The sequence below is a fragment of the Patella vulgata genome, chromosome 3 (assembly GCF_932274485.2).
Source record: "Patella vulgata chromosome 3, xgPatVulg1.2, whole genome shotgun sequence".
In the NCBI taxonomy this organism is placed as follows: Eukaryota; Metazoa; Mollusca; class Gastropoda; family Patellidae; genus Patella; species Patella vulgata.
In genome coordinates, this window is record NC_065881.2 from 7,561,478 (window position 1) to 7,567,477 (window position 6,000).

Below are 6,000 nucleotides of genomic sequence, written 5' to 3' on the forward strand. Positions count from 1 at the left end.
AGATAAGAAGTTTTACCACCGTGATAGTAGTGTGTTGTTTAACATATATTCTATGTTATTATAGAAGAGTGTCCTAGCTGTCTCCTAACTAACTGCTCAAATCGGGACGTCGTTACTGGGCGTAACCAACAGATACTGAGCCATGCATAAGTTTAATTGTTACCTGAAAGAGAGTTGACGAAGAGTATTAAGATACACCTAAGGCCAGGGCAAATTTTAAGGTCTTCGATGTCTTGATAATAAATAGCGACTTCAGTCTTGTGATCCCTTTTTAAAGATGCATTATATAAGATTTAGATATAAAGAGCTGGCCATTCTTGCTATAATAGTTCAAAAATAAAAAAATGAACATATTGAAAAAATTTCATTCAAATTACTTTATTCTGGGTGAAGGGGGGGTGGGGTGGATGGCCGAATGGTTAGCATGCGCGCTGTATCATACGGTCTGTCATTGAGTCAACTGGAGGGGTTTCGATTCCCTGGTTGTACTTGGCAAGGAGTAGGGTCGTCTGTCCAACCTCATGGGTTTTCTCTGGGTCCTCCGGTGTCCTCCCACTGCTAAAGACCCCTACGCGCAAGCGAATTATTGAAATAAAATTGAACCATGTGTTAGTCCCGAAATGACCTAGTTTGTGTCGAGTGGACGTTAAACCCCATTTCTCTCTCTCTGGGTGAAGTTATGACTGTTTGAAGATGTAGCGCACATCATTTATTATCGCAGCAGTGTTACTTGACAACCGAGACTAAGGCTCGATTATCCATATCATGGTTAAATTTTTTAAATCTTGAGGATGTTCAGATCAGTAATGGGATTTCGCCCGTATATTCCGGACATGTCCGACGCTATTTTCCAAACGTCTGAAATTGTCCGACCAGGAATATGCCCAATCGGACATCAAGATATGGTGAATAATATTCAAAATTACAAAATTAAATCTCGGCCATCAAATGTTATAGCAGGTTGATTATAGTCTTGTCATATTAATAAATGTCTTAATAATAGTTTATATAACATTTGAAGCCAAACGAAAGACCTGCAATAGGCAGATTTAGCTCTTACATAATGCATCTTTAAAATTTTATTTTTTTCCCAAAGAAAGAGGAAGAAAAATTCAAATTGGGTGTGGTCTGAATCATGGTTACTAATGATTGTAAATTAAAGAAATAGCTGATATAGAGTATTTAAAGAAACAGCTGATATAGAATAATGAACTGTTTTTGTAATGATGTACAGATAGTATGATAATTTTAATTGTTACTTAAATCAGCTGATTTGTCATTTGTATTTAATCAGGCATTATGGAGGATAGATAAAGAGCTGGCAGTTCTCACTATAATAGTTAAACACTAGATAATTTAAAGGGAATTGCTCCACTCTGAACCAAGATATTACCGTTTGAATTTTTAGGCCTGGCCTTGATCATCATTACTAAAGACTTGATTATCCATTTTTGGATTAAATCATCAATGAGTGTAATGAGCAGCAAATCGGATTCAAATCCAGTGAAAACCTGATACATAAGTTGGCATCAAGAGTTGATTAAGTTCTTTTCATCTTAATAAATGTCTAATTAATAATTTAGATAACATTTCAGGCCCAAAGAAAGATCTGCAATAGAAAGATTGAGCTCTTGTATAATGTATGTTTGATCAGACAATATCAAATTATTCACGGTTTCATCCATGCTAAAATGTACACAAATTAATTATTTAATATTTAATTAATAAAACAATGCCAAATTCAAATATCAATGCTACATGATCTCCCAGTTTGGATTCAATCAAGAATAAAGAGAGACCTGTCAAAAGATTCTACCCAATACCTATATGTGGCACTGGTTTGTTTAATCTTATGCAGAGGATATCTTATGTTGTAAATTTTCAGTTCATCATATCTTTGTAAATCAGTGTTGCTATTTCCAAATTTTTCTTGTCAGACATTTTTTACCAAAAATAAAGGGGCATAACTCTTATTATTTAAGCAGATGGATTCAGACCACAATTATAAAAAATCATGTGTCAACAGAATTGAACAATTTATGGACGGATATTCAACTTTCAGAATATTGTGGTTTGGAAGGGATTCACATATCCCTCAAATGATGATCATTGGTTTTAAGATAATAAATTGTGAGAATGAGAATTTATTGTTAGATCTACTTATTGTGATATCTCGTATTTTAATTTATATTTCTTATTTATAGGGTTAATTAAGTATTTACCAATTTATTTATTTTTATGAAAAACATTTTGCAAAAAAATGCTCAGCTTTATATTTGTGAAACATGTAGGTAAAATCTTCATAAGCAATAACGAAATACTGAATCAAAAATGAGGGTTGAATGGCCGAATGATCAGCATGTGCGCGTTGTATCATAAGGTCTGTCATTGAGTCAACTGGTATGGTTTCGAATCCCCGGTTGTACGTGACAAGGAGTAGGGTTGCCTGTCCAACCTCGTGAGTTTTCTTTGGGTCCTCCGGTTTCCTCCCACTGCTAAAAAACCCTACGCGCAAGCAAATTATTGAAATAAAATGAAACCATATGTTAGTCCCGAAATGACCTAGTTTGTGTCGAGTGGACGTTAAACGCCATTTCTCTGTCTCTCTCTGAATCAAAAATTAAGACTTCAATTTAGCTTCGTCTAAACCAGGAATGCTGTTTCAAGGTTTTATATTATCCAAATTTACATAGAATAGGATTAAATGATTGAATCAAAATAAGACTAAATAAAATACAATTAATCAAAATTAAATTATGAAAGTAGAATTTGTGTTATGATGAAGACATTTAGGTTAAATGCAATCTGGTTAAAACACAGATCCTAGTTCGTTTCGTTTTTTATAGTTCAAAATTTCATTTTACTTGTCTTTACTACACTTGGATCTGGAAGAGTTGTTATCATTGACAGGTTCTGAATAGTGTGAGGTATTAGCCAATGAAACGGTCTGTTATGGCGAGCTTTAGGCATGTTTTGCACGGAACTGTGGGTAATCCACTAGTAACATCAATACTGATTGGTTAATTAGTCTGACGTGACCTATCGCAACAACCGGTCAGATCTTCATGTAGTGTAGGCAATCGAAAGTATAAAAAAACGAAACGAAATACAGATCTGTATTATAATCAGATTGGGTTAAATGTCTTTTAGAGTTTCTGAAAAATTCAGTTTTAATATAACCAAACCCAATTGTTGTGTAATTCTATCATTTTCTGTTCTTTATTAGACTTTTTGGAATTCAATTTTAAAACAGAGAGTATGATTGATTGTTTATTATATACAGTATTTAATATTTTTTTTAACTTTTAAAAATATATAGATATTTCTGTAAAATATTTATTTTGTTTATTATACAAAATCTTAGTGTAAATCTCTCTGTAAATGCTTCTTTAAGGAACTGCTGATTTTTCTATATTATTCTTACATAATCAACCCTAGAGATACGGCACTGGTCACAGACATTATCAGATACAAATTCTTTGGTGCCAATCATTTTCTCCAACTTGAATTTGTCTATTTTCACTGTTTTATTCATATTTTTAATACAAGTTCAAAATGTCAATGTCCAGCAATTTCCCAGGTATAAACAATGGTTATTGGCAGACCTAATAATATTTTCAAATATTTAAAATTTCTAAAATAAATTCTTCAGGTTAAGTTTTGACGAGAAGTGACATTATTTTAAAGGTCCGGTAACGAAATGAAGTGGACTGACGTTCCATATCGTGTCAGTTTTATGTACATTATGTATGATTCTACAATGCCATGGAGGACAAATTACATAATTGTTTTGTGTACACTGGATCCCCATTGACGTCCATTTGAAATTATTGCCCGAAACATATTTTGTTGGGTCCTCGATCATCAGGTGTTAACTCCAAACAAAAGAGATCTGAGCTTAAAGCATGTTTTTCTCATCTTGATTAAAATTAATTTATCTGATGGCTTACATTATAGTACAATAAATTCATAATTTAATGAATGAATCTCTTGTTTGTGTAATTGTGTGAAATACTCATAATTTTCGACTATTTTTAGTCTAGGGTGTAACAGGGTACAGACCACTGTTCTTGTTCGGTTTTATTTATATATTTTAAATCTTACATTAAAATATTTGTATTAATTTCTAGTCCCTTTTACCTTTGATTTTTAATTTTTAAAATATATCGCGTGAAGAAAATTTTGTTTTTTTTCATTATATATTTATAAAAGTCAACAAAGATTTCCCATAGAAAAAATTTTAAATAAAAGAAAAAGAATTTATAAGCAAGAGTTTTTAAATTGGAAAAAGGTTAATGGATGGAGCAACAATAAAAAAAAAGATATGTAACTTAGATGACTAACAAAATATTGTTTTTATAAATAAAGAGAGATTTTGAAACTTTCATATAATCATTTGTTAGCTATTTCAAATTTAAGAATTTAAATTAGATTGGTAAGGGACCTTCTCAAAATATCAACACTTGCTTCCAAACAACACATGTCCATCATCTCCGACAGAGCTAGAAAATTTTGACGTTTCCGTTCACGATTCAACATTCAATATATCTTTTTCTATCTGGGGTGTCGTTTCACCCACCCACCCAGTTCAGCTGTTATTCGTTTGGATGCAAGTTTTGAAATTTTGCGATGGTCCCTGAATTTTTATTATCTACAAGTATGTGTAGATAGGTGTATATTTTGTGAATGTTACTTGTAGAGATTGACCGAGGAAATGTTTTGATCTTCTATATATATTATTAGTAATTTATTTCTAGGTGAATGTGCAATATTAAGTGAAATCCTATATAAAAGATGTATTTGAAGCATGCTATATTAAATTATATTGAATGATATCTGTGATATACAATATCACGAGGATTGTTTTTTTTTTATTTATTAAAAAAAAATGTTTAAACATTACTTAATGAGTTATTTTTCTATCGCTATTACATTTATCCAAGCCCACTGTATAGAGTTTTTAATTGCACTTTCAATATTTACATGAGGGGGAGGGGTCACGAATTGACTTGAGCAGTCTGAATCTTGCAAACCCCACCCACACCTTCTCGTGTGATGGTGGGGGGGGGAGTGGATGGCCAAATGGTTAGCATGTGCACGCTGTATCATGAGTTTAGTGGTCACCTATCCAACCTAATGGGTTTTCAGCAGTGATAAGAGAGGAACTTGAAACCACAGTCCTGTGCAGCCTTGTCCTGGACCAACCAGACACCTCAGCACTTTTCATGGATTTGATCACACAACCTGCGCAATATGCACCATTTATAGTGGAACCCTTCTTGAAATAATCAATCATGAATTCCAGAAAACAGAGGCAATGACCCTGTCACCGGAAGACATTCTTTTGAACTGTTTGGGCGCTGCTGACGAGAAGTCCCTGTATACTTTGACCGTTTGCCTCTGTTTCAAACTGATGAACCCAGATTTCACATTGAGTAAAACTGTGAGCCAAGAAAGCCAGTGTATATCGAATAGTTCCCAAGATGCTGTTGACAGCATTCTGGGCACCCAACGGACAGGCACCTTTTTCATGTGAAAATGTTCATGGATTATTCGTTTCCCTGATGCTTTTTGATGATGTCATTTGCAGTAGCTAACTGTCTGACAGTTACTCGTCCGACAGTTACTCGCCTGTCCCTGCATTATTGTGTCCAGAACAGCTTCAACTTTATCATGGATGATACTTAACAAGGACGATCAGACCGTGGTTCATCTTCAGTGCTGATCCCGGGCCTTGTCCCACCATTGTTTTCCCAATGTCTGTCATTGAGTCAACGGGTGTGGTTTCGATTCCCCGGTTGTATGTGACAAGGAGTAGGGTCACCTGTTCAACCCCGTGGGCTTTCTCCTGACCACCCGGTTTCCTCCCACTGCTAAAGACCCCTACACGCAAGCGAATTATTGAAATAAAAATTGAACCATATGTTAGTCCCGAAATGTCCTAGTTTGTGTCAACTGGAGGCTAAACCCCATTTCTCTATATATATATCTAACTGTACC

The 6,000-nt window shown here is 34.1% G+C and overlaps 1 protein-coding gene across 2 annotated transcripts in view; it reads left to right on the forward strand.

Moving 5' to 3' along the window:
• The window catches only part of LOC126815895 (F-box/LRR-repeat protein fbxl-1), a 109,194-nt gene extending 104,292 nt beyond the window's left edge, over positions 1–4,902 (forward strand). For both annotated transcript variants that reach the window (XM_050541935.2, XM_050541934.2), the window contains exon 8: positions 3–4,902. The gene's annotated coding sequence lies outside the window, so the exon portion shown is untranslated. The remainder of the gene's footprint in view (positions 1–2) is intronic.
• Positions 4,903–6,000: the final 1,098 nt, after the last annotated feature.